General features: G+C 44.8%; 1 protein-coding gene and 1 non-coding gene across 2 annotated transcripts in view; one reads left to right on the top strand and one right to left on the bottom strand.

Moving 5' to 3' along the window:
• The window catches only part of Cdc73 (cell division cycle 73), a 141,405-nt gene that overhangs the window by 55,611 nt on the left and 71,270 nt on the right, over positions 1–14,524 (top strand). The gene's annotated exons all lie outside the window — the stretch shown is intronic.
• LOC123458128 lies at positions 6,188–6,294 on the bottom strand. The gene has a single exon (XR_006635426.1). It is a non-coding gene; the product is annotated as a U6 spliceosomal RNA (small nuclear RNA).

Here is a 14,524-nt window from a genome sequence, read left to right as displayed (position 1 = left end):
TCTCAGGACATGGGCATAAGAGCAAGCTTCTCACACAAACTGCTAGTCCAGTCCAAGCAAAGCTCTTTCTCACCCTCATAAGCCAAACCTCACAGTCCATAGTTCTTACTGCATTCAGGTCTTGCAGCTCAGACCAGAATAGTCCATCAAGCTGTACTTACAGCACTGCACAGCCTCCAATGTTCCTCTTGAAAATCAGCTCCAAGAGGCCAAAGCCACACAGTCACGTGTCTAGCAGCAATCCCACTCTTCGGTACCACTTTACTGTTGCAGTTCAGTTAGCATTGCTGGTAGAAATCACCCAACCAAGAACAGCTTCTGGGAAAAAGAGATTTATTTTGGCTTATAGGCTCAAGGGGAAGCTCCACGATGGCGGGGAAAAGGATGGCATGAGCAGAGGGCGGACATCACCCCCTGGCCAACATAAGGTGGACCACAGCAACAGGAGGGTGTGCCAAACACTGGCATGGGGAAACTGGCTTTAATACCCGTAAGCCCACCCCCAACAAGCCAGTAAGTGACTAAGAATAGGATGAAAGTCTAGCATCTCTGCCTTCATTTCACATTTCTCCCTGTGGTGGTGGTTTGATTCAGGTGTCCTCCATGAACTTAGGTGGCCTGAATGCTAGGTTCCCAACTGATGGAGATTTAAGAATTAAAGCCTTCTGGAGGCAGTGTATTGTTGGGGTTGGGGTTATGGATATTATAGCCAGTTTCTCCTTGGCAGGGTTTGGCATACTGTCCTGTTGCTGTTGTCCTTCTGATTTTGGTAAGGAGGTGATTTCTACCACTACTCATGCCATCATTTTCCCTTACCCCTCAAGTCTGTAAGCCAAAGTAACCCCCCTCCCCAACGCCAAACTGCTCTTGGTCAGATGATTTCTGCCAGCTATGCAAACCTGACTACAATACTCGTTTACTTTGGGTCATTTGCTTACCTTGCAAGTACCTATCATTCAAGAAATGCTAGTATGCTAGTTTTTTTTTTAATATGTATGTTTTTATTATACAAACTATAGGAAATAAACTCCAATTTTCATTTTATAAGCTATAGAAAGTAAAGCTGAACAAAACTCTTAAATACCATGGTAATAAAGGTACAATGAGAAACACTTTAAGAGAATGACTTTGAACTGCACCAATGTAGGGTCTCACTTTAGTCCAGGCTGACCTGAAATTCACTGTATAGTCCCACGGTAGCCTTAAACTCATGGCAATCCCTCTACCTCTGCCCCCTGAATGGTAGTATAAAAGTCATGAGCCATCATGCCTGGCAAGAAATGCTATTTTATAAACCAGTGGTACCTCACCATCTCATCCTTCTTTAAGGCTGTCTATAGCAAAATAAGTCATTGTGTTAAACCTGTATTCACTATGAACAGCAGGGACTACTGGCATGATGGACTTCCCTCAAGATGAGAACAATTACCTCTGTTAGAAAGTCTACGCCCAAGGTTGTCCTTTGGCCTCCATATGCATAAATGTACATGAATTCACATGTACACATACATATTTAGAAATGTAGAATAAATACTTCAGTATCTAAACATGCCTTATTTTGTACTTTATAGAAAATATTGGTCAATCCTCATCATTTTTAAACTCAAGGAAGACTAGAAAAATGTAAAGCAATAGTAATATGATAAGTAATCTTTTGACAATTTGTTTTATCTGTACCTGACATCATTTCTTTATTCTCATTATAAACATTCCCATGATAAAGTTTCTACAAGTTCTGCTTAGACACTAAATGTATTTTGCAAATTACCTTTTATAGAGTTGATAATTGTTTCTTTTTTAATTTTTTAACTCTTTTTTATTAATTAGTTTTGTAATCAGCAAATACAGTCAGTTTGGTGCCATTATTAGGCTCATCCGTGACTTGCCCCCTCCCCTTAGCCTCTCCTTGTTGAGGTATACGGGTCATGCTTTGTGGAGTTAGCCCTCAGTTATGGGTAGGATAAGTGTCTCTGCATATCATGACCCAACATGTGGCTCTGACATTATTTCCGCCCCCTGATAATTGTTTGTTTTAAAAAATGTTTTTTTGGGCTTGAGAGATGGCTTGGCGGTTAAGCACTTGCCTGTGAAGCCAAAGGACCCTGGTTTGAGGCTTGATTCCCCAGGACCCATGTTAGCCAGATGCACAAGGGGGTGCGCGTGTCTGGAGTTTGTTTGCAGTGGCTGGAGGCCCTGGCATGCCCAATGTCTCTCTCCCTCTCCCTCTTTCCTCCTTCCCTCCCCCTATCTCTTTGTGTCTGTCACTCTCAAATAAATAAATAAATAATGAACAAAAAATTAAAAAATATTTTCATCACACATGTGTGGTGGCACATGTCTTCTAATCCCAGCACTCGGGAGGCAGAGGTAGGAGGGTTGCGGTGCGTTTGAGGCCACCCTGAGACTACGTAGTGAATTCCAAGTCAGCCTGGGCTAGAGTGAGACCCTACCTACCTTGAAAAAGAAAACAAACAAAAAATTATGAGCAGAGAGAGGTGGGAGATGGAGAGAGAGAATGAATATAAGAATGAAAGAGTGGCAGGAGAAAACTCCAGGTTCCTGTGCCACTTTGTACATCTGGATTTCTGTGGGTACTTGGGAATTAAACCTGGGTTATCAGGCTTTGCAGGCAAGCACCTTTAACTATTGGACCATCTCCTGTCCTGGTAATTGTGTTTTAATGAAAGGAACCTAAAGTTACAGGGCAAAAGGGTATTTCCATGTAAACTCTTAGTGTGTAAGATATCACTTGCTTAGTTTTTTTTTAAGTTTATTTTATTTTTTTTGGTTTTTTGAGGTAGGGTCTCACCATAGCCCAGGTTGACCTGTAATTCACTATGTAGTCTCAGGGTGGCCTTGGACTCATGTTGATCCTCCTACCTCTGCCTCCCCAGTACTGGGAAGCTTGTTTATTTTTATGTACTAGAATCAGTAATACATGAATGAGTAATCACCTAAATAAAAGTTGCAGTGAGACCAAAGTTTTAGGGTAGAAGTCTCAGCTCCAGCTGCCCCATTAAACAAGGCCTCCTGTCCTAATGTGACAATTAAAGAGCTGATTTATAGCAAATAGCAGGGAACGTAATGGGTATTAGGAAAATGAACTGACAAAGATGTCCAATAACCATAAATATGAGTCTCAATGAGCTTTACATTTAGGGTAGGGAAAAGGAGAGGTATGAATAATTGTGTATGAACACTGGTTTTAGCTCCTGTCTAAGTTTTTAAGCTCCTAATCTCCATTAGAGGTATCAGATACTCTCTGATGACATTCTTAGAGTTTGGATTAGTGGAAGCTCCTGGTCTGTTAAGTTAATACATCCCAAAATGTTTCCTGTGATAGTCACAAAAGCACAAGGATGTATTTATTTATTTTTATTTGTTCATTGATTTATTTGTTCTTGTTAGTGTTACTTCCCTCTTTAAACATATTTTTATTTCTTAAAAAACAAAACCAAAAAAAAAAAAAAAAAAAAAGCTGGGCGTAGTGGTACACGCCTTTAATCCCAGCACTGGGAGGCAGAGGTAGGATCACCATAAATTGAAGGCCACCCTGAGACTACATAGTGAATTCCAGGTCAGTCTGGACTACAGTGAAACCCTACCTCAAAAAAACAAACAAAACAAAATATTTCTTTGCCAGGAGAGAGTGGCGGAGGGTGATAATGGATGGAGGGAGAGAATGGGGTATGCTGTGGTTTCTGTCTCCTGCAATGGAACTCCTGATGCATTTACCACTTTGTGCATCAGGCTTTATATGGGTACTAGGGAATTGAATCCATGTTGTTCGGCTTTGCAGGCAAGTGCCTTAACCGCTGAACCATCTCTTCAGCTTATTTTTTTCTGCTTTTTGCATCAATCTGGATGGTGAACATGATTGTATTAGGAAAAATCTGGGTTTGTGGGTCCCTGGATCTTCAGGGCCAGCTGTGGTTCTCCACAGGCGTCCAAACAACCATGGTGAGCGCAAAGACAAAAGAATCACTTTTGGGAGACAGTCTCTGTGAACAGCTTGGTTCAATTAATAGGGAAATGGGTTTATAAGCAGTTGAGGATGGGAGAGGGTCCTGAAGGAATTGGATATACAAAGTTCCAGCAGTAAGCAATGATAGGGAGAAGGTATAGGGTACAGGGGTATGGGCTGTGCAAAGGTTGCTGGTTGATACCATATAAGGAATTTCCTAGGCAACTGGCCAAAGGTCACAGGGCAAAGCCTAAATTCAGGTGTGCTGGGCTTGGAAAGGGAGTGTGGCCTCCTGTAGCCAAGGGGGTCCTTAGCCTTCGCAGGCCCATCTACTGCAGGCTGCAGTTTGTGCTTGGCAGCGCCAGACATGGGTTAAAAGATTCAGGTGAGGCCCGGTGTGGTGGTGCACGCCTTTAATCCCAGCACTTTGGAGGCAGAGGTAGGAAGATCTCCATGAGTTCGAGGCCACCCTGATACTACATAGTTAATTGCAGGTCAGCCTGAGCCAGAGTGAGAGCCTACCTCAAAAAACAAAAACAAAACAAAACAAAAAAAAATTTCAGGTGAGACATAATCCTTAGCAAGAAAGAGAATCATTTATGGACCATGTTGCTGGGCAAGGATTTTGGAAGTATTAGTATTTATCTTTTTTGGGAATCCAGTGGACCAGTGGTATGCCATGAATAGCTTCTGATTTAATCGTGTCAATTTCATTGTAATGCATGGAATTTGGATTTGAGCAAAACAATGCTTCTAAGATTATTTGGCAGTGAGAGCTACTATAAGAGGTGGGTATGATGAAAAAAAACAACAACAAGGGCTGGAGAGATGGCTTAGCGGTTAAGCGCTTGCCTGTGAAGCCTAAGGACCCCGGTTCGAGGCTCAGTTCCCCAGGTCCTACGTTAGCCAGATGCACAAGGGGGCGCACGCGTCTGGAGTTCGTTTGCAGAGGCTGGAAGCCCTGGCGCGCCCATTCTCTCTCTCCCTCTATCTGTCTTTCTCTCTGTGTCTGTCGCTCGCAAATAAATAAATAAACAAACAAACAAACAACATCAAAAAAACTGGGTGGTTTCCCAAGGTCTTGGAGATATAACAAAACACTAAATCTGAAGAGAAAAGAAAGGAAACCCTGTATATTAATGTATGCCAAATGTATATATTTTTTTAAGCATTCATACAGACATTCACATAATTTGAGTTTTTACTTGTCAACTTTAAGAATCTTATTTTTATAAAAAGCAAGTTTACTGTTTGACTATCTGTATATCCATTCTTCTGTTCTTTTTGGGTAAGTTATTAGTATTTTTGCTTAGATGGATAGCAGTTATACCTAACCCTTTCATATAAATCTGTAAAGAAAGATTTTTTGTTGTTTTTTTTTTTTTTACCTTGTCAGGAATTGAACACACTTGCTAAAAGAATGATAATTTAAAAAAATGTATTTTATTCATTTATTTGTCAGCAGAGAGAGACAGACACAGAGAGTGGTCACACTAGGGCCTCTAACTGCTACAATGAACTCTAGACACATGTACCATTTTGTTCATCTGGCTTTATTTGGGTGGTGGGGAATCAAACTCAGTTCATTAGGCTCTGCAGGCAAGCATCTTAACTGTTGAGCCATCTCTCCAGCCCAAGAATGATAATTAAAAAAAATATTATTTGAGCCAGGCATGTTAGTGCACACCTTTAATCCCAGCACTCCGGAGGCAGAGGTAGGAGGATTGCTATGAGTTCGAGGCCACTCTGAAATTACGTAGTTAATTCCAGGTCATCCTGAGCTAGAGTGAAACCCTACCTCGAAAAACTTAAAAAAAAAATTTGAGAGAAAGAGGCACATAGACAGAGAGAATGGACACGCCAGGGCCCCTAGCCAGTGCAAATGAAATTTGCATGTGCCACATTTTGCATCTGTATTATGTGGACGTTGGGGTTCTTAGGCTTTGCAGGCAAGCGCCCAAGAATGATAATTTTAATCAAAATTTCAAAACAAATTTTGAGTAAAGGGGGATGAAATAGTAGAATATTCTCTGTGTTTATTATCTGAGTTTGGACAGCATCTTACATTGTATCAAGAAAATTTGTGTTTACATTTGGGGATATGTTGGCTCTACATCCTGAGGATGTGATGTTACTGAAACATGGTCTTACTGATGTTATACTGTTGCACTTTTGAGGCTTGGTTAAGAATATATGAAATGTCTGAACATGTTCACTTTTAAAAAAAATATGGAATGCTTCATGAATTTGCGTGTCATCCTTGCGCAGAGGCCATGCTAATCTTCTCTGTATTGTTCCAATTTTAGTATATGTGCTGCTGAAGTGAACACTTTTTTTAAAATATTTTTTTGTTTGTTTTTATTTATTTGAGAGTGACAGAGAGAGAAAGAGGCAGAGAGAGATAGATAGAGAGAGAGGGGAGGAGGGGGGGAGAGAGAGAGAGAATGGGTGCGCCAGGGCCTCCAGCCACTGCAAACGAACTCCAGATGTGTGCGCCCCCTTGTGCATCTGGCTAACGTGGGTCCTGGGGAATCGAGCCTCGAACCGGGGTCCTTAGGCTTCACAGACAAGCGCTTAACCGCTAAGCCATCTCTCCAGCCCCTACTTTTTTTTTTTTTTTTTTGAGATAAGAGTTTCACTCTAACCCAGGTTGACCTGAATCTCACTTCCGTAGTCCCAGCCTGACCTCTTCTCCCTCTACCTCCTTGATGTTGGGATTGAAGACTTGCTCCACCACTCCCAGCCCAGCTGTTTTGATGTTTGATTTTATTTATTTTGTTTTATTTTTAAATGTTTTAAAAACTATTTTATTTGGGGGGGGGTGAAGATTGAGAGAGAGAGTGGATGCACCACAACCTTCAGCCACTGCAAACGAACTCCAGACGCATGCGCCACAATGTGCATCTGGCTTACGTGGGTTTTGGGGAATTGAAGCTGGGTTATTTGACTTTGCAGGCAAGTGCCTTAACTGCTATGCCATCTCTACAGCCCCAATTTTATTTTTGATTTTTAAAAATAATTTATTTTTTTGTAAGTATTGAGAGGCAGAGGAAGGGAGGGAGAAGAAGAGAGGTGGTGGAGAAAGAGAGCTAATAAGAGTGGTCACACGAGGGCCTAGTGTCACTACAAATGGACTCCAGACACATGCATGCTTACTTTGTGAATCTGGCTTTATGTGGCTACTGGGACGTTGAACCCACGTCATCATATTTTCTAAGCAAGTTCCTTTAACTGCTGAACCATCTCTTCAGCCCCATTTTTTAAGTAAAGCTTCTCTGACCAAAAGTGAGGTTAGAATTAATATATGAATATAAGGTGGCCAGTGAGATGGATGAGTGGCTCACTGAAGTTGCTTCTAAAAGCCTGAAGGTCTTGCTTCAATTCTTCAGTACCCACATAAAGTCAGATGCACAAAAAGTGGTGTATGTGTGTGCAGTTAGTTTGCTAAAGACCCACACTGTCTCTCAAATAAATAAAAATATTTACAGGCATTAACATAGGTATTTATAGGGCATTTTGGTGGGCACAATATATTCATTTAGCTGGACAACAGTAATAGTCTTCCCCCTAGAGCTTATGACCACCCAAGGTATATTTTATTAGATTTTCAGTACCAGAGAGGAATTTTCTGGGGAGCAGACCTCAGGCCCCAGAGAACAGTTGGTTTCTCCCAGAATAAACATGGCACCATTACACCAGTACATTTGCCTGGCTGACCTGCTGTAAAACTTGCAGTGTCCAGTGCTGTTTAAGACCATAGATGACTTTTTTTTCACCCAACACCAGGCTGCATAACTCTTTTCCAGCTTCCTGACAGTCAACAGGGAGGAGGCTTCCACCTCAGCTCTGGCTTGAATTCTCAATGACTTGCAGCCTAGACATGTGCAGTCTTCAGCAATAGGGACCTACCTACCATCTAGTTCTGGTGGGTAATCAAGAGTCTTGACAATGGCCTGTAATGTTTGGGGGCATCAGGACCCTCCTTGGCAGACCGCTCACTGGAGGTGAGTGGCAATGAAATTTTTCTAATCACCTTCTGTGGCTTCTAGATGCAATATTTTTCCACCTCTTACCATCCCTTCCCCTTCTCCATTTCTTTCCTCTGACTCCACTTAGACCATTTCATTGCTTGTTTTGAGGCAAGGTCCCACAATATAGTTCAGGCTGGACTTGACAATTCTTCCAGAATGCTGCATTAAAGGTATGTGCCAGTGTTCTGTCTTCATCTTCTCTTTTTAACAGAGTAGTTATGCTTGTCTTCTTTTTCACCCCCTGATTTGTTCATGTGGCAGAGCACACAAGCTGCCTTGATCTCTCAGAGTATTCTGAAATCCCCATAGAGCTGGGGATAATTTTATTATTGTAAAATTTGTAATAATGAGTGCATTATTAGAATTACTTGTTTACAAACAGATAAATCAAAAAGGGACTAACAGAAGCCATTAAACAAACATGCTAAAAAGATGGGGAATCTCACAAAATTAAAGATCTAAAAGACTAAAGGGACAGGAACCATGACAGTCGGTTTTAGGAATTACCAGGTAAGATCTTCAGAATACTGAAGTTTAGGTCAATTAGTGTCTACTACTTTTTTTTTTTTCTTTACATGTGTACATGTGTGAATGAGTGTTCTGTGCATACAATTACCTTCAAGGTCCAAATTATTACAAGAGAGAATAATTATCAGAGCAAGCAAGGCAGAATATCTTGTGTGATGGTTAACATTGAGTATAAAATAGTTAGGATCTAGAATCGCACGCACATGCCTGTTAAGTAGTTTGTTGATGTGACTGAATTAAAAATGCCCATCATAACTGGGTTACACCATGCCATGGGCTAGAGTCCTGGACTGAAGAGAAAGTAAGTGAGCTGAGCTGAAGCATTCATCTAGCTCTGCTTTCTAAGTGGGAATTCATTGTGATGCCTTATGCTCCTGCCTATACTACCATGGTGGATTTTATCCCCTTGAATAGTAAGGCAAACCCATCATGCTTTATGATGATTCTTGTCAGATACTTTGTCATAGGAATGAGAAAGATAAGTAATTCACTTTATTAGTCTTGCCAGAATTTTCTAAAATGAGAATGATGTAGCTTCCAAAAGGAAGTGTGCTAGTTTCCTACAGTTTAAAAGAGATTATTATTCACTTAGGAAAAATCCATCTCTATTTGATGAGCTCACAATTTTCTTTGAAAGTGGAGTGTGGAAATCACCATAATAACCTCATATACTTAATTTCATCTTTTAAAATAATTACTCATACCTAGCCCATCCTTACAGGAGATTCTTCTTACCATGTGTAGTAATTACTTGGCTGCTGATGTCTTTTTATTTATTAGAAAGCAGAGAGAGAGAGAGGGAGAGAGAATGAGAATGAATATGAATGTGAATGGGTACACCAGGGCCTCTCACCACTGCAAATGAGCTCTAGATTTCATGTACCACTTTGTGCATCTGGGTTTACATGAGTACTGGGAAATTGAACCTGGTCTGTCAGGCATTGGAAACAAGTGCCTTTAACTGCTAAGCCATCTCTCCAGGACTGATGGATTTATATCCTTCCTTCCTTCCTTTTCATAATACTCATTTATAATCAAGTTGTGATGTCCATCTGCACGCATGGAACACTTAATAAAAGAAGTTCATTAAAGATTGGGCCTATTGTGGATTGGGATGCAGCTCAGTGAATAGAGCATTCTCAGCTTGTGCAGGGCCCTAGGTTTTATTCCATTGTCACCGAAAATTAAAATTAAATAAGAGTTGTCACACTTTTACGAACCCTATAAATCCTAACAATTTTTCTCCTGAACATTGATAAATGTAGAAGACAAAAATCTGTTAATTGGAGATGATTTTTCCATTCTTTAATGCTGTCATACAAACATTTATATCCCTTTTTTAATTAGGATTTTTATTGTCAGAAAAGATATAATTTTCTCCATATAATTCTCATGTTTTCTGTTACCACTATATATTTCTTTAGGTAATCACCTTAAACAGCTGAGCCATCTCTTCAGTTGCCACTAATATTTTTTAAACAGTAACACTGTTAATTGTTTTCATATATTGTATAATAGGTTTTCATGTGGTAAGGCACTGATTTTTACATCCATTATTGAGTAGATTCATTTGGATATTTAGTCAGTTCTCCCACTCACCACAGTGATGGTTGTTTTGATTCAAGAAGCAGTGGGGTAGATTCAAGTTTTGTTTTTTAATGAACATTGATCTGGACTCACTTCATTTAAAATAGAGAGGTATAGTTGCTGTTAAAGTAAAAATAGAACTATAGAACACCAGTCTTTTGGATTTGTTTTTTAGAGGGAGAGGAGAGAGAGAGAATTGGCATGCCAGGGCCTCAGCCACTGCAATGGAATTCCAGATGCTTGTGCCACTAAGTGCGCATGGATGACCTTGCACTTGCCTCACCTTGTGAATCTGGCTAATGTGGGATCTGAAGAGTAGAACATGGGTCATTAGGCTTTATAGGCAAGTGCCTTAACTGCTAAGCCATCTCTGCATCCCTAGTTTGAAGTTTTAAATTTATTTATTTGAAAGAGAAAGAAGGAGGGGGGGAGTGTGTGCGTGGTTGGGCACACCAGGGTTTCCTGCCACTGCAAAATCCAGATGCATGTACCACCTTGTGCATCTGGCTTACATGGGTCTTGGAGAATTGAATCAAGGTCCTTTGGCTTTGCAGGCAAATGCCTTAACTGTTAAGGATTCTCTCCAGCCCCTGTAATTTGATTATCCCCCACCCCCCAGGTCTCATTCTAGCCCAGGCTGATTGGAAATTAACTATGTAGTAGGGTGGTCTCAAACTCATGACAATCCTCCTACTTTTGCCTTCCGGGAGTGCTGGGATTAAAGGCTTGTGCCATCACACCTGCCTTCCTTTTTCCTTTCCCTCCCCCCTCTCCCTCCCCCCTTCCCCTCCCCCCTCTCCCTCCCCCCTCTCCCTCCCCCCTCTCCCTCCCCCTCCTCTTCCCCCTCCCGCTCCTCTTCCCCCTCCCCCTCCTCTTCCCCCTCCCCCTCCTCTTCCCCCTCCCCCTCCTCCTCTCCCTCCCCCTCCTCCTCTCCCTCCCCCTCCTCTTCCCCCTCCTCTTCCCCCTCCCCCTCCTCCTCTCCCTCCCCTTCCTCCTCTCCCTCCCCTTCCCCTCTCCCTCCCCCTCCTCCTCTCCCTCCCACTCCTCCTCTCCCTCCCCTTCCCCTCTCCCTCCCCCTCCTCCTCTCCCTCCCCCTCCTCTTCTCCCTCCCCCTCCTCTTCCCCCTCCTCTTCCCCTCCCCCTCCCCCTCCTCTTCCCCCTCCTCTTCCCCTCCCCCTCCCCCTCCTCCTCTCCCTCCCCCTCCCCTTCCCCCTCCCCCTCCTCTTCCCCCTCCTCTTCCCCTCCCCCTCCCCCTCCTTCCCCCTCCTCTTCCCCTTCCCCCTCCCCCTCCTCCTCTCCCTCCCCCTCCTCCTCCTCCTCTCCCTCCCCCTCCTCCTCTCCCTCCCCTTCCCCTCTCCCTCCCCCTCCTCCTCTCCCTCCCCCTCCTCTTCCCCTTCCCCTTCCCCCTCCTCCTCTCCCTTCCCCCTCCCCCTCCTCCTCTCCCTTCCCCTTCCCCCTCCTCCTCTCCCTTCCCCTTCCCCCTCCTCCTCTCCCTTCCCCTTCCCCCTTCCCCTTCCCCCTCCTCCTCTCCCTTCCCCTTCCCCCTTCCCCTTCCCCTTCCCCCTCCTCCTCTCCCTCCCCCTCCTCCTCTCCCTCCCCCTCCTCCTCTCCCTCCCCCTCCTCTTCCCCTTCCCCTTCCCCTCCTCTTCCCCTTCCCCTTCCCCTCCTCTTTCCCTTCCCCTTCTCTTTCCCTTCCCCTTCCCCTCCTCTTTCCCTTCCCCTTCCCCCTCCTCCTCTCCCTTCCCCTTCCCCCTCCTCCTCTCCCTTCCCCTTCCCCTTCCCCCTCCTCCTCCTCCTCTCCCTCCCCCTCCTCTTCCCCCTTCCCTCTCCCCTTCCCCCCTTCCTTCCTTCCCCCTTCCCTCTTCCCTTCCCCCTTCCCTCTTCCCTTCCCCCTTCCCTCTTCCCTTCCCCCCTCCTTCTCCCCTTCCCCCCTCCTTCTCCCCTTCTCCGCTTCTCCCCTTCCCCCTTCCCTCTCCCTTTCCCCCCTTCCCCCTTCCCTCTCCCTTTCCCCCCTTCCCCCTTCCCTCTCCCTTTCCCCCCTTCCCCCTTCCCTCTCCCTTTCCCCCCCTTCCCTCTACCTTTCCCCCTTCCCCCTCCCTTTCCCCCTTCCCCCTCCCTTTCCCACCTTCCCCTTCCCTCTCCCTTTCCCCCTTCCCCCCTTCCCCCTCCCTTTCCCCCCTTCCCCCCTTCCCCCTTCCCTCTCCCTTTCCCCCCTTCCCCCCTTCCCCCTTCCCTCTCCCTTTCCCCCCTTCCCCCTTCCCTCTCCCCTCTCCCCTTCCCCCTTCCCTCTCCCCTCTCCCCTTCCCCCTTCCCTCTCCCCTCTCCCCTTCCCCCTTCCCTCTCCCCTTCCCCCCTTCCCCCTCCCCTTCCCCTCCCCTGTCCCGTCCCCCTCCCCTTCCTTCCCCCTCCTTTTCCCCTCCCCTTCCCCCTTCCCCTTTTCCCTTCCCCCTTCCCCCTTCCCCTTTTCCCTTCCCCCTTCCCCCTTCCCCTTTTCCCTTCCCCCTTCCCCCTTCCCCTTTTCCCTTCCCCCTTCCCCCTTCCCCTTTTCCCTTCCCCCTTCCCCCTTCCCCTTTTCCCTTCCCCCTTCCCCCTTCCCCCTTCCCCTTTTCCCTTCCCCCTTCCCCCTTCCCCTTTTCCCTTCCCCCTTCCCCCTTCCCCTTTTCCCTTCCCCCTTCCCCCTTCCCCTTTTCCCTTCCCCCTTCCCCCTTCCCCTTTTCCCTTCCCCCTTCCCCTTTTCCCTTCCCCCTTCCCCTTTTCCCTCTTCCCTCTTCCCCCTTCCCCCTTCCCTCTTCCCCCTTCCCCCTTCCCCCTTCCCCCTTCCCCCTTCTCCCTTCCCCTTCCCCCTTCCCCTTCTCCCTTCCCCTTCCCCCTTCCCCCTTCTCCCTTCCCCTTCCCCCTTCCCCCTTCCCCCTTTTCCCTTCCCCCTTTCCCTTCCCCCTTCCTCTTCCCCTTCCCCTTTCTTCCTTCCCCCTTCCCCCTTCCCTTCCCCCTTCCCTCTTCCCTTCTCTTCCCTTCCCTCTTCCCTCCCCTTTCTCCCTTCCCTCCCCTTTCTCCCTTCCCTCCCCCTCCTTTTCCCCTCCCTCTCCCTCTCCCTCTCCCCCTCCCCTTCCCTTCCACCTCTCCTTCCCCCCTTCCTTCTCCCTTCTCTTCCCTTTTTTTTTTTTTTCTTTCTGTGAGACAGGGTCTTGTTCTAGTCCCAGGCTGTCCTCAAACTCAAGAATTATTCTCCTACCTCAACCTGAAGCTAGGCTTGAGCCCTACAAGAGGGAGAGAAGTGGGTGGGGTGAGAGGGAAGATGAATTTGTAATGAGAAAGAATGGGCTTACCAGGTCCTCAAGTCACTGCAATGGAGCTCCACACATATGTGCCACTGTACATCTGGCTTTACATGAGTACTGGGGAATTGAATTCAGGGTGTTGGGATTTAGAGCAAGTGTAGCAATCTCCCTCGTCCTAGGACATTCTTATTGCCATCAGTGGGTCATGTTTATTATTATTATTATTATTATTATTGAGATGTTTTTACTAACATTTTGATGATAAAACAAATGGTCCATGAGTTTTATTCCTTAAAACATTTAATTAGGATTTATTTATAAAAGTATGTTTTTGAGGTCTTAGATATTGTTAAAACTTTTGTTTAATATTTTTATGATACTGTTGATCTGGTTTTTTCTTTCATCGTTTAGGACACTGTTTGAAGTGAGTTTTAACTGTTGAATTTATGGAATTTGGTTTAAAGTTAAGTAGATGAGTAAAAACCACACTGACACTGAGGCAATTGGGCAAATTATCTGTAGTGCTTCAGCTTTTTGCTGTGGTACAAAGAGAGAAAATAATGCTCTCAATTATTATCAGTTTTCCTTTTTCTTGAAGTTGTATTGTGAGAGCAGTAAGGTTTGTACTTCAATCACTTGTAAGTGTGTGTGTGGGGGGTGATATAAAGGGATAGTTATCTTCTGAAATTCAAAGCTGTCTCATTTTAATATGTAATGTACATTTCCAGACCTTTGCAGGCAATATCTAAGTCATTACATAGATATATTCTTTTTTTTAAATATTTTTTTTGTTCATTTTTTATTTATTTATTTGAGAGCAACAGACACAGAGAGAAAGACAGATAGAGGGAGAGGGAGAGAATGGGCACGCCAGGGCTTCCAGCCTCTGCAAACGAACTCCAGACGCGTGCGCCCTCTTGTGCATCTGGTTAACGTGGGACCTGGGGAACTGAGCCTCGAACCGGGGTCCATAGGCTTCATAGGCGAGTGCTTAACCGCTAAGCCATCTCTCCAGCCCCATAGATATATTCTTTGAGGTATTTTAAAAAATTAAAATAATGTTTATTGTCAAATAGTCAAATCCATGTAGGTAGTAAAAATATAAGTTGGAGGGTCTTTATATCTGCTGGGTAAAG

Source organism: Jaculus jaculus, chromosome 1, assembly GCF_020740685.1.
Source record: "Jaculus jaculus isolate mJacJac1 chromosome 1, mJacJac1.mat.Y.cur, whole genome shotgun sequence".
In the NCBI taxonomy this organism is placed as follows: Eukaryota; Metazoa; Chordata; class Mammalia; order Rodentia; family Dipodidae; genus Jaculus; species Jaculus jaculus.
Note: the sequence above shows the minus strand (reverse complement) of the source record. Positions and strands in the feature narration are given on the sequence as shown.